This window comes from Glycine max, chromosome 18, assembly GCF_000004515.6.
Source record: "Glycine max cultivar Williams 82 chromosome 18, Glycine_max_v4.0, whole genome shotgun sequence".
NCBI classification, from domain to species: domain Eukaryota; kingdom Viridiplantae; phylum Streptophyta; class Magnoliopsida; order Fabales; family Fabaceae; genus Glycine; species Glycine max.
Window position 1 is genome coordinate 13392551 of NC_038254.2, and position 15320 is coordinate 13407870.

A 15320-nucleotide genomic window follows, 5' to 3' on the forward strand; every position below is an offset into this window, starting at 1 on the left:
AAATCACCTGGATTGCCCTTAGTCATGCACTATATGCAGCAAATAATGTGTTTCTCAACAAGCACCTAACAAGGGGGGTAAAACTACAGTTATACTCAAACGATATCCAAATGAGCTGAAATTTTGTGAAGAGCACCCTAAAATCATGAAAAGATAGCACAAAAAATTTCAAACAAAAATTCAAAGTCTAACTATGAAAACTACCTAAGAAAAGTTTAGAAAAATAGGACAATAATACTTGAAAAAAAAACTTAGTAAACGGCTGATTTTTCGAGTTTAAAGCCAGTTGCCACAGTATGGGAAATTTTTTTCTACCCCAAATGCATATATAATAATAGTCATTCTGATACCCGAAGCAAAAGTTATGGCCGTTTTAAGTTTTGCTAAAAACAAGTTCCCATAATTTTTGTCTCTCTCAAATACTGCCACACCAAGTGCTCCTGGTATTTTTCACACAAAATATGGATCAAAAGAAACTACCACACAAAAAATCAGCCAAAAATAACAACTCCAAGCCCAATTCCGGATTCAAGCCCAATTGGTTATAATTCTCCTGAAATTAAATTTAAAACACAAAATTAGTCAAGTAGGCCCAAATGATAAACTGCATAATTAATTTGACAATTAAGGCTAATCAGTAATTAAAATGGTGACAAAAAGGGTTAAGAAATAGGAGAAAATAATGACACATCAGGCACCAAATTTCATGATTTAATAAACAATCTAAGCTCCTAGACTTCATTCTCCTTGAAGTGGTGAGTTACGAAGCAGAATTGTGTAGTATTACATGGATTTAGTACTTGGGCATAACTGGATGGATGCTATAACTCAATTCAGAAAATACTTTTGATATAATGTTTCAGTATATCGATTCTATAACATTTGTCCTATGCATAACTCTATATCACCATGTCAGTTACAGAGGTAGAAAATATCAATACATTAAGCATTATCTACATGTCCACTTTGTTATCCATGCAAGTGCCATGTTATTTTTGCCCTCTTATACGCAGTTCAGAACCTCCTTTGGGTTCTGACTAATGTCCACTTTGTTCTTCTTTTTAAATTCCTCTACAAAATAGCTCACCATTCTATTTTCAAAGTCCTCTCCACCTTAAGTGAGTGTTTCCAGCAGTAGCCTCACTTGGAATAGCTTATCCTTGATCGTGAGAAGTACCACTACCAATGTGAAACATGAAAATGTTTTGCTCTCCAACGCAATTAGTCCTATTGTCAAGGCCATATGCTCAACAAGTACTGAATATAAAGCAACCTCAATAGTAGCAGCTTCTCTTAACTCTCCTTCAACCATCTTTATCTTATTTTCCAATTGGTCAATCTTGTTGTCTAAAATGCCATTTCTGGCTTCCCTTGGATAAACCTTGGCATGTTTTCTATCACTGGTTTGAATGTTTGCTCCATTCTTTTGGCCATCTCCATTAACACCATTTTCCTTTACCTTAGTGAGATGATTGTTACCAAGTGACCCAATATTCCTAACTGAGTCTGCTGATGACCTTACAGACCTCACATTCTTCAATGTTTCATTTTTCAGAACATTTCCACTTATACCATTATCTGACCCACCAAAACAATATGAATTGCTACTCAATAGCACATTATCTTTTGAACCTTTTGCCACTGATTCATCTTCTGCATGATATTGCTTATCAGAATGAAAGATTTCATTATCCTCCAAGATTGGGGAAGAAGAATCAACATTCAAAGAAGCAACCTGGTTTGGGGTTGTTGTTGATCTATGATTGGGAGTGCTTGTAATAGAGGTATGACCATTTACTGGACTCCCCACTTCAAAGGACACATCCATAGATCACACATAGGAAGAAATCATCTGCAGCCTCTCATATGCATGTTGTTCCATGACATTCAACTTGTCAACTCTTGTCTCTAAGGCCAAGGGATGCTCATGCTCCTTGTCACTGCTACCACTGTTTTGAACTGGTCAATTCTGCAATTCAGTAGCAATTACTACATGGCTTGATGAGAATTTTGTTATACATTATTATATGTAGATATACCCAACTAGCAAAAACTAAGCATAATCATGCCCCTTATGGTTTGACAAGAATCAACAGCACTGTCCCTGGGGCTGCAACCTCCCTACCACCCTAATCACTCAATTCATGCCCCCGACAATGAATCAACAGCACTGTCCTTGGGGCTGCAACTTAAGAAGCTGTTTGATAGGTCTGTTAGTTAGGGGGCAATGAATCAAATAGTGGGTTACTTAGTGAGTCAACTGGCTGATGAACAAAAAGTAGATTAAGAAGGAATAAACTAACAAAAATTAAGTTTAGTAAATAGTAGGAAAGTTGGCAAGGGGAGTAAATTACCAAAGAATTGAAATAGAAGGTGCTAGATGTAATGTACTTGATAGGAAATAAAGTATACATTTGTGAACCGTGAAGAAACTAAAAGTGTTTCAAAAATAAAATGCATGTATATATGGAGTAAATGAATTTAGAAAAGAGAAAGAAAAAGTAGTTAAGCATGCAATAAGCAATTATTTAACTACTTTCTCTTTATAACTAAATACATACTATTTAAATTAAAAAAAAAAGACAAAATACACTTGGTAAATAACTAACTACTTGGCAATTTGTGAGATAAATCATTAAATTTTGTTGACTTCACATTTTGTCAGGTTATCATTTGCTACTGGTAATTCGCATTGCTGTGGAAGGTCTTTGATTATAGCAACTCCAGGTACATTCGTACGGACTTGTATGTATACATATATTATCAATCGCTCGTTTCGATTAGTTAGCTAGTTTCTCTTTGGAGATATAAGACAACACAATAGATCAGGAAGAACCCTAACCAAACAAGAAAGCAATGGTTGTGGAGTTAGGGCAACAGACGGTGGACGTATCCACTCTCGTCACACTCGTCGCTCACGATAACTCATTTGATTCATTAGCGGCGCTAACCAATCCGAGGACTTATCGTGAGCGGTGAGTGTGACGAGACTGTATACCTCCACCGTCTATTTCCCTAACTCGGTAGCCATTGCTTGCTTGTTTTGTTAAGGTTATTCCTGATCTATTGTGTGGTCTTATATCTCACTGTATTTAAATTGTATGTCATTAATGTGGTTTTTTGAAGATTAAACTTTTGTTCATAATGAGTGAACCTTAGATTCCCATTTATGATTGAATACAATGATTCTTGTAGAAAGTTTGTATTCAATATTGAATTGTCTGTTTGGACAGTTTGGGGAGACTCACATTTTAATGGTAGATTCATGTCTTAAGGTTAATATTATTTTGTTTAATTTGATGAAATTATGGTACAAAGCATTTCTAGTTGTTCTCTGAGTGCATACTTGATTATCGGCAAATTAATGTCACCGATTTCATGCGTGTACTTAGAGACCAATGCGAAATGCTGCCAAAATTTCTTCAAATTTAACAAAATAACATTAACCTTGACACATTAATGTACCATAAAAATGTGTCTTCCTAAATGGGATAGAGCCACACCTTAATTGAAAAAGTGAGATATCATGCATTCAAAGAGTTTCGGAGTTTGAAGGAGGTATTTTTTTAGATGGATCGAAGTTGGATGAATGAAAGCCATTTGAGCCCTGTGTATGAGGAAGGTGTGGAACAGTTCCTACTATTTGCTTTAGAAAGAAGTCGATCGGATGAGGACGGAAAATATTATTGTCCTTGCATCAATTGTTTGAATGGAAGATGGCAAATACTGGACGACATACGGGACCATCTGTTGTGTGATGGGATTAAGTAGAATTACACCACGTGGATATGGCATGGTGAATTGACATACATGTAAAGTGGGTCCCAATCTAAACCGTTTGATGTAGAAATGGGAGATCGCTTGGAGGATATGATTTGAGACCTTGGACAAGACTCTTTTCAGCAAGCACATACCCCTATGTATGATACATTGCAAAGTGATTCAAAGAAGCTTTTGTATCTGGGGTGCAAGAATTCCTTGATGCTATTGTCAGCGGTGTTAAGTCTGGTTAATGTGAAAGCCAGATATGGGTGGAGTGACAAAAGCTTTAGTTCACTACTTCAAGTAGTGCATGATATGCTTCTAGAGGAAAACATGTTGCCTAAAAGTTACTATCAGGCGAAGAAGATACTGTGTCCGATGGGCATGGAGTATCAGGAGATTCATGCTTTCCCGAATGATTGCATATTGTACAGACGTGAATTCGAAGAATTGTCCAAATGCCCTAGGTGTGGGGTATCACGGTACAAAGTCAAGGATGATGAGGAGTGTAGTAGTGATGAAAACTCAAACAAGGGCCCCCCAACGAAGGTGTTGTGGTATCTGTCGATCGTTCCAAGGTTTAAACGTCTTTTTGCTAATGAAGAAGACACTAAAGACCTTACATGGCATGCAAATGGGAGAAACTGCGATGGAATGGTTCGTCATCTAGCGGATTGCTCACAATGGAAGAAGATAGATCGTTTGTTTCCAGATTTTGGCAAATAGGCAAGAAATCTTAGGCTTGGACTAGCCAGTGATGGAATGAATCCTTATGGAAATTTAAGCACTCAATATAGTTCATGGCCAGTTCTACTAGTAATTTACAATTTTCCTCCTTGGTTGTGCATGAAGCGAAAATACATGATGTTGTCTATGATGATATCGGGCCCAAGACAGCCAGGAAATGACATTGATGTTTATCTAAGTCCGTTAACTGAAGACCTGACAAAGTTGTGGGACGAGGGGGTTTTAGTGTTTGATGGGTTTCAAAATGAGACTTTTCAAATGCGTGCAATGCTTTTTTGTACCATTAATGACTTTCCAGCATATGGGAATTTGAGCAGTTACGATGTTAAGGGTCATCATGCATGCCCCATCTGTGAAGAAGACACAAGCTACATACAACTTAAACATGGTAGAAAAATAGTCTACACTAGGCATTATCATTTTCTAAAATCTCATCACCCTTATAGGAGATTGAAAAAGGCACTTAATGGAATTCAAGAGCATGAAACTGCACCGATACCGTTGACTGGTGAGCAGGTCTTCTAGCGGGTTCAACACATGAATACTATATTTGGAAAGACCCAAAAGAAGAAAAAAAGTAAGACTTGAATATGGAAGAGGAGGTCGATTTTCTTTGATCTTCCATACAGGTCTAATCTAGATATTAGACATTGTATAGATGTTATGCATGTGGAGAAAAATGTATGTGATAGTGTGATTGGGAGGCTCCTTAACATTCAAGGCAAGACGAAGGATGGTTTGAATACCCGTCAAGATCTAGCTGAGATGGGTATACGATCGCTGTTGCATCCAAGGTCTGATGGTAAAAAAATATACTTGCCTCCAGCTTGTCATATTGTTAAGGAGCACACTTGTACTTGAGTAGTCTTCAAGGTTTACTCATCTAGGTTGCTCATCAGCCATTGTGTTGGCTTCAAGCAATGCTGTATCTGATTCCCTTGTTTCTGGAAAACTAGAAGATGACTCTGAAGACTGAGGTTCTTCAAGAATTGCCGCTGCTTCTATATCCTGTAAAACTTTTCTACGCCTTTCTGCAAAAATTTTCTAAGGATCAAACCATTTCCCAATGTTGAATGACCCTAACTGAGCATGCATCTACGTGATCAAGGCAAAAGCATACTAAAAATGAAGTACTGAAAGCACAAAGAATACATTCAACATCATTAGATAGATATAAGAGTATTTATATCAAGTACCCCGTAGGAAGAACCAACTGAGGATTTAGCTCTCCATAGCAGGGAGGCTTCTTTTACAACATAGAAAAGAGAAAGTGAAAGATTAAAGAATTACAGGTAGTGGAGATGTTTCCTCCACCTCTAGAAACCTCAAAATCACTCAAAATCTCGTCCAATGCTGTACAAGATAGCTTCCTCTTTAAGCTCGGTTCTCTCTAGTCTCTTCCACAACCAGAACTCTCCAAAAAACTCAACAACTCCCCTCCATTTTGAGATTCAACTTTAAATAGGAAAGTCCATTGAGAGTCACGCGCTTAGCGAAAGATAGGCTCACTTAGCACATGTAAGTGACTTCTGGCTTAGTGCCAGGCATGCTCGCTCAACCTAGAGGTTCAAGCGGTGCATGTACCTAACTAATTCTCGCTGAGCGCATCATGACAACTCATCTGCTTCCAGGATCTTCTACTCGCTTAGCCATGAACTGCTGCGCTTAACGGATGGTTTGCGAAGCCAGAGAATTGGCTTAGCGAGCGGCTTAAAATTAGTACTTCCACAAACTTGCTTATTTTACCTGAAATTGAAATGGAAAAGTTATTAAATACACAAAAGTGGGATACTAAGTACTTATTACCTATATTTAACAAAAAGTACTCCCAATACTACAAAAAGAACAGTAAATGGAAGGAGTCGAATACAATTTACACAACTTTTTTACACAAAAGTTAGTCGTATTAACCGACTAACAAACCCAGCGTGTCCTAAAAAGCTTCTCACTCCCTTGACATTTATTGGAGGATGGAGTTTCTCAATGACATCAATCTTTGCCTTGTCCACCTCAATCCCCCTCACTAAAATTTTATGCCCCAACATTATGCCTTCTTGGACCATAAAGTGGCATTTCTCCCAATTAAGTTCCAAATTAAACTCTTCACGTCTTTGCAATACTCTTTCCAAATTCGATAGACAACAATCAAAAGATGAGCCAAAGACAGAGAAATCATCCATGAAAACTTCAATACATTTCTCCACCATATAAAAAAAAATTGCCATCATGCACCTTTAAAACGTAGCCGGAGCATTACAAAGACCAAAAGGCATACGCCTATAAGCGAACACGCCAAACGGGCAAGTGAAAGCTGTCTTCTCCTGATCTTTGGGATCCACTGCAATCTGATTATAGCCAGAGTACCCATCCAGAAAATAGTAGAATGATTGTCCTGCAAGTCTTTCAAGCATCTGGTCCATGAAGGGAAGTGGATAATGGTCTTTACGAGTAACATCATTCAATTTCCTGTAATTTATGCACATCCTCCATCCGATGACAGTTCTTGTGGAAATTAGTTCATCTTTCTCATTTTTAATCACTATCATATCCCCCTTCTTGGGAACAACCTGCACAGGGCTAACCCACGCACTATCTGAGATGGGATAAATCAGTCTTGCTTCCAAAAATTTAAGTACTTCCTTGCGCACCTTTTCTTTCATAGTTGGGTTCAGTCATCTTTGGGGTTGCCTCACTGGCTTGTAATCAGCTTCCATATTAATTTTGTGCATGCAGTAAAATGGATTGATCCCTTTCAAATCAGAGATGTGCCATCCAATCGCTGCTTTGTGCTTCTTCAAAATCTGCACCAGCTGATTCTCTTCTGCCTTCTTCAAGGAGATGCTAATTATGACTGGTTTGTAGAAGCAAGCTCCATGATGATGAATCAAGTTGATTCAAGTAGTTTTGATAATGACAAAGTTGATGACAAAAAGCCCAAAGAATGATTTGAAGATTAAGTCAACAAGAAGAAATCAAGAAGATTCAAGAATCAAGTGAAGTTTGATTTCAAGATTCAAGAAAAGATGAATTCAAGATTCAAGAGAAGAAATCAAAAAAACTTCAAAAGGGAAGTATTGAAAAGTTTTTTCAAAAAGCAAACATAGCATAGTTTTGTTTTTTCAAAAGAGTTTTCTCAAAATTTTCTAAGTTACCAGAGTTTTTACTCTCTAGTAATCGATTACCAGTTTCCTGTAATCGATTACCAGTGGAAAAGTTTAATTTCAAAAGCTTTCAACTGAATTTGCAACGTTCCAATTGATTTCAAAATGGTGTAATCGATTACAAGATATTGGTAATCGATTACCAGTGTATCTGAACGTTGAAATTCAGAATCAATTGTGAAAAGTCATATTCTTTCATAAAAAGCTTTGTGTAATTGATTACATGGTTTTGGTAATCGATTACCAATGACAAGTTTTGAATAAAAATCAAAAGATATAACTCATGCAATGGTTTTCAGGTTTTTTTACAGGTTATAACTCTTCTAATGGTTTTCTTGACCAGACATGAAGAGTCTATAAAAGCAAGACTTTGACTTGCATTTTAACAACAACTTTTACACAACTTTTTCATATATTCTTTTACAACCTTTGAATCTCTTTGAACATCTTCTTGAACTTCTTCTTCTTTTTCCGTTGCCAAAAGCTTTCTGAGTTTTCTGGTTTCCAAACTTTGTTCTTTCACAGAAAACAAAAGTGTGCTATTCATCTTTTTCATTCCCTTCTCCCTTTGCCAAAAAGAATTCGCCAAGGACTAACCGCCTGAATTCTTTTTGTGTCTTTCTTCTCCCTTTTCCAAAAGAAAAAAGGACTAACCACCTGAATTCTTTTGTGTCTCCCTTCTCCCTTGTCAAAGAATACAGAACGACATAGTCTGAGAATTCTTTTGATTCTTCCTTTTCCCTTAAACAAAATATTTCAAAGGACTAACCGCCTGAGATATCTTTTGTTTCCCCTTCACAAAGTTTCAAAGGACTAACCGCCTGAGAACTTTGTCTTAACACATTGGAGGGTACATCCTTTGTGGTACAAGTAGAGGGTACATCTACTTGGGTTGTTGTAACTGAGAACAAGAGATGATACATCTCTTGTGGATCAGTTCAAGTAGAGGGTACATCCACTTGGTTGTTCAAAGAGAACAAGGGAGGGTACATCCCTTGTGGATCTTTTCTTGTAAAGGATTTTACAAGGTTGAAAAGAAATCTCAAGGACCGCAGGTCGCTTGGGGACTGGATGTAGGCACGGGTTGTTGCTGAACCAGTATAAAAATCTTGTGTTTGTCTTCTTCTTCCCTACACTTTTTAATTTCCGTTGTGCACTATAATTATCGCTTTTACTTTTGGTTAAGTTTCTATTTCTGTTCTTTACTTTCTTAACATTATAGTAAAAGCCTAATTGAATCTAGTAACATTAAGAAGGATAGATTTTTAATTAGTAAAGGTTCATTAATAATTAATTCAACCCCCCTTCTTAATTATTCCGAGGCCACTTGATCCAACATGGTTTGGCTTCATTGTCATCCAAAAATACATACTTCAAGTGTGCAGGTAGAGTCTTCAATGTGGAAGCATTGTCTTCCAAGAGTTATAACTTATGTTTAAACAGTTTTAAAGTATTTTAAACTTGTGTAATCGATTACACAATACTTGTAATTGATTACTAGAGCTTCTAAACATTTTAATTTTCAAAATTCAAAATGAAGAGTCACATCTGTTGATGTGTAATCGATTACACCTTAATGGTAATCGATTACTAGTGACTGATTTCGAAAAATACATTTCCAAAAGTCATAATTCTTCAAGTGACTTGTTTCTGAAGATTTTTTCAAAAGTCACAACTTTTTTAAGTAACTATTTTTAAAGAAATTGCCAAGAGTCACAAGCTTTGACCTGAGTCATCAAGAGATTATAAATATGTGACCATGGCATGAGTTTCAATATTAATTATCAGCATAATCAATCATCTATCTTTCAATCTTTACATCATCTCTCAACATCTTTCAATCAATCTTTCAATATCTTTCTACTAAATTTTTTGATTCATTTCTCTTCATCTTTCTAAAAGTTTTTGATAAACACATTCTCTCCCAAGAAAAGTTCTTTGTTCAAAAACTTGTGCTATTCATCTTTTTCATTCTCTTCTCTCTTTTCCAAAAGAATGAAGGACTAATCGCCTAAATTATTTTGTGTCCCACTTCTCCCTTACAAAAGATTCAAAGGACAAACCGCCTAAGAATTCTTCTAATTCTTCCCTTCCCCTTAAGCAAAAGATTTCAAAGCACTAACCGCCTAAGATATCTTTTGTTTCCCCTTACAAAGATTCAAAGGACTAACCACCTGAGAATTCTTTGTCCCAACACATTGAAGGGTACATCCTTTGTGGTACAAGTAGAGGGTACATCTACTTGGGGTTGTTATACTGAGAACAAGAGAGGGTACATCTCTTGTGGATCAGTTCAAGTGGAGGGTACATCCACTTGGTTTTTCAACGAGAACAAGGGAAGGTACATCCCTTATTTATCTTTGGCTTGTTAAGGATTTTACAAGGTTGAAAGAAATCTCAAGAATCGCAGGTTGCTTGGGGAATGGATGTAGGCACAGTTTGTGGTCGAAGCAGTATAAATCTTGTGTTTGTCTTCTTCTTCCCTACACTCTTTACTTTTCCGCTGTGTACTTTTATTTTCGCTTTACTTTTGTCTAAGTTATTGTTTTTGTTCTTTACTTTCTCATAACTTAGTAGTAATGCCTAATTGAATCTAGTAACATTAAGAAGGATAAATTTTGAATTAGTCAAGACACGTTCATAATTAATTCACCCCCCCCCCTTCTTAATTATTCCGAGGCCACTTGATCCAACAAGTGGTATCAGAGCAGGTATCTTGTAGAAAGTTTCATAACTTCAAGATTCGTGGCCTCCTTAAATTCTCTGTTTCCAGAAGGAAACTCCATCCATAGGCCATCCATCTTTAATGGTGAGGGTTACCACTATTGGAAAACCCGAATGCAAATCTTTATTGAAGCCATAGATTTAAATATTTGGGAAGCAATAGAAATAAGACCTTACATACTCACCATAGTAGATGTAAGCACTAGCACCACAACACAAAAACCTAGAGATAAGTGGACTGATGAGGATAGAAGAAGAATCCAATATAATCTTAAAGCCAAAAACATTATCACTTCTGCCCTAAGAATAGATGCATATTTTATAGTGTCAAACTGTTCAAATGCAAAGGAGATGTGGGATACTCTCCAACTTACACATGAAGGCACCAATGATGTAAGAAGATCTAGAGTCAATACCCTTATACACGAATATGAATTATTTAGGATGAACCCTAATGAGAACATCCAAAGTATGCAGAAAAGATTCACACACATAGTCAACCATCTTGCCTCCTTAGGAAAGATCTTCCCTAATGAAGATTTAATTAATAAAGTTTTAAGATGTTTAATTAGGGAATGGCAACCCAAGGTAACTGCTATTTATGAAAGCAAAGATCTTTCCTCTATGTCTCTTGCCACCTTGTTTGGCAAATTGCAGGAACATGAAATGGAACTTCAACGTCTCAATCAAAATGAAGAGACCGAAAAAAGGAAAAGAAGCATATCACTCAAATCCTCCTCCTCAATACAAGATGAAGAAGAAGAAGAAGAAGAAGAAGAAGAAGAAGAAGAAGAAGAAGAATCTGATGGTGAAGAAGACTTCTCACTCTTTGTGAAGAAGTTTTATAAATTCGTCAAACATAGAAGAATGGAGAGAAGCCATAACTTCAACAATGGGAAGAGATCCCAAGAAGTTTCTCCTACACTTAAATGCTATAAGTGTAATCAACTCGGTCACATAAAGGCAAACTGTCCCTTAAATGAGTCATGGCCCGAGAAGAATGAGAAGAAAAGCTATAAAGAAAGAAGATCCAAGAAGGCGTATATTGCTTGGGATGACAATGACTCATCCGATGGTTCAGAGAAGGAGATCAACCTTCTATCCATAGACTATGAAAGTGATGAGAACATCTCTCAAGAAGATTAAGCAAAAAGCAAAAGTCTGACTTCTATCTTCAAAGATCTAGTCACTTGAATCATGAAAAAGGTAACATCAAAACCATTCTCTTTTAAATTTAGTTGATTGAATTTTTTCTTTCAATTAACTTGTTTATATGACGACTAACAAAATCTTATTTGTTTGTTTTGATTGATTGCTATGTGCTTATATGATTGATTGAGTTATTTTCTTTCTTGAAGCATGAAGTTTAATATTAAAACAAAAAGTTGATAGTACATATGATTCTTGCATGATTTTTGTATGATATGTGATCATTCATAAAGTTTTTTTTTTAAATCTATTATGTTATATATATTTATTTTCATATAAGAGTTTTTTTTATATAAGATACTTTGACTCCTTTTCAAATCCTTTCACTCTAAGAATTCTTTCAACACTTAGTTTTCCTAAAAAGCACTCTCGTAATCGATTACTACAATACTGTAACCGATTACAGCAAGTCAGGAAAAGTGTAATCGATTACCAAATTTTGTAATCTATTACAACGCGTCCCTGCTCCTATAAATTCAAATTTCGAAATCAGAAATCAGAAACCTCCATTGCTCTCGCGAAACCTTCATTCCCAATTCTTCATTTTGCCATAACTCACTCATTTCTTTTTCAAATCACTCCCCACAAAGCCCAAAATTCAAATTTGTTCATTATCTTTCATTTCAACCAATTGAAATTTAGAAAAAGTCTTTCAAATGGCAGAACCATCAAAGCAGCGCAAAGGTTCTTCGAGTAGAAGTCAACGACATTCCGAGGTTCAGGATACTCCAATTCCTTCCTCCATTTCCTCCTCCTCATTGTTCTCATTAGAAGAACAACGTATACGATACACAAACCTTTTCTCCTCTTGTTCTATCATAGACCCTAAGTTCATAGATATGGATTTCTTTTCAGATGAGAGTTTCAAATGCATTCAAGCATTTCAGAACTCAAATCTCATTCCCTTTATGCCTCTAAAATTACCTGTGTATTCTGAATTGGTAAAAGCTTTTTATTCTAATCTTGAAATTCAAGAAAGTACCTTGATTTCAGAAGTTTATGGGATAAAGATGGTCATTGACCAATCCCTCTTCTATGATTTGACCCAATTGTCTAATGACGGTGTACCATTTGAAGGTGCACTGGACGATGATTGGAAGTTTGATTTTTCTGTGCATGATGCCCGCCGGTTGGTCTGCACCAACCAAGTGGATATGATCGGAAGGCTTCTTGCCGGTTCATTGGCTCTTGAAACCCGCATCCTTCATTATCTTATTGTTTGTGAAATTCTGATACCAATGCCAGATGTCGTACCGGATGTCACGACATCATGCTTCAGAACATGCAGATTATATTTGAGAGTATGAACAGATTAAACAAGTATATAACACAAGAGAATTGTTAACCCAGTTCGGTGCAACGTCACCTACATCTGGGGGCTACCAAGCCAGGGAGGAAATCCACTAAAATAGTGTTAGTTCGAAGATCTAACAGCCACTGTTTACAACCTTCTCACCTAACCACTACCCGTGCAACCTCTACCTAAGAGCCACTCTTAGATATGAGAACCCCTCTCACTCCCTCTCAAACACTCTCCCGTGTTTACAAATAAATCAAAGACACACCAGAGATTGCTCTCTGAACAAAAGAGATCAACTCTACACACTCAGGTCCAACACTTGAAGTTAGGATAACATCAAGGTGGCTCACAAAACACTCAAGTCCCAAAACTCACAAAATAACCTTTCAATCTCGGACTTGGTAGAAAACTCGTGCAGCCTTCATGTTTATATAGCAGTGTGCGTATCTGGGCTGCAACAACTTGTGCTGGATGAGATCTATCATTCTCCTGAAAAATCTGCACTTAAAGATCTAAAGGATAAAGTTTGATCTTTTAGTTTTTATCTTTAATCTCTAATCCCTGAACGAACTATTCAAGTTTGTAATTCGAACTTTAATTATCTTTTAATTCGTTCCAAAAGATAGATCATCTAATCTGTTGCTAACTGCACAATAATCTGTTAAAGATATAACAGATTTATGTGTCCAGCATTTTCGGGCAGGATGTCCTGGACATTGTATCCGACATCGTGGATCCTGCAGCTTTTGTCTTGCCTTGTGCATTGTGCAGCAACTCCAGTATTTTCGGGCAGGATGTCCTGGACATTGTATCCGACATCGTGGATCCTGCAGCTTCAATTCTTCATTTGACCTTTTATCTTGCCTTGTGCATTGTGGATCCCAATCTGATTCCTTGACATAACGTTGGACATCATGTGCAGCAACTCCAGCTTTCCTTCATTGTCTAAGTGCTTATGTTTTAACAAAATCTTAGCCAATCTTTTAAAACTCAGTAGAGCTAAGCACTAACAATCTCCCCCTTTGGCAAATTTTGTCTAAAACATACTTAGACACTTCCTGAGCAGGTACGAGCAGTTATGCAAGTGGGGTCAGCAACTTTCATTATCAGAGTAATCAAGCACAGCGGTATCTGTAGTGGTGACAGCAAAATTCTGCAAGTTGCAAGTCGTTTCCAGGATGTCAAGACATCTCACGTGACATCAGCTTTCTGCTCCCCCTGTCTCCATGCTCTTACTGCAGCAAGCAGTTCACTGCAGCATCTTCTATCAGCTACTAGTCTTTTCCAGGATGTCAAGACATCTCATGTGACATCAGCGTTCATACAACTCCCCCTCAAAATCATGAATCATGCATACATCGTATCCTACTTCTCAAAATCATAAATCATGCATAAGACTACTATTGCATACATAGTATCTTACTACTCAAAATCATGCATATAATACTATTACTCCCCCTTTTTAGACAGAATTTGACAAAAGTAGAATGCATGAACTTAAGGTGCAAATATTACAGACCAATAGTAAACCATTGTTCAAAGGGTCATGCCCCTATAGCTAGTAAGAGTAAAAAGCAAAAATAAAGGTCTGATGGTCATGGGGTGGCTTCAGAATCATCATCTGATTCAGTATCCTCTGCTGCATCTTCCTCTTCCTCAGCTGCTTCTTCTTCTTCCTCAGCTGCTTCTTCTTCTTCCTCAGCTGCTTCACCATCATCAATGCCACTGTCTGAGAGTCTTATGATCAGGCGTTCCAGCTCCATTTTCTTCTCTGTGGTGGCTTTGATGGTTGCTTCCAGCACCTTGCATGTGTCCTTGAGTTCAGCAATCAAAGCATCCTTGGACACAGCACCTGAAGCAGCAGCTTTCCCTGATGTCGAGACAATGTCTGGGACATGTGTCCCTTCAAACAGTTTGTAATGCAGGGATAGAGCAGATTCTCTCTTCTTCACAGAGTCAGTGTAGTTTAAAATATTGGGATGTTGACTCAACATAATGCCACACAATACAGTTGGGAAGGCAATGGGTAATTTGACAGCAAAGGATTCTGAATGCTTAACAGTTTGATCAAAAATATAGTTTCCAAAATTAAATTTGGACTTGGTTCCAACAGCATACAGAAATTTACCCAAACCTGTGGCAACAGTGGAAGTATGATTGGTGGGTACCCAGTTTGCAGCGCCAATCCTATGCAGGATTGCATACTTCACACTTAGCTTCCCTGCAGAAAGCTTCCCTTTCTTTGGCCAATGCTGGACTTGTTTGGCAGTGATTTCCTTGGCAATTTGATGCTCAGAGACAGTAATATCCACCACTCCATCTGTTGGTCTGCCCAGGTATTTGTTGATTACAGCAGGGGAGAATCTAACACATTTTCCTCTGACAAATACTTTTTGATACTCATCACTCTTTCTGTT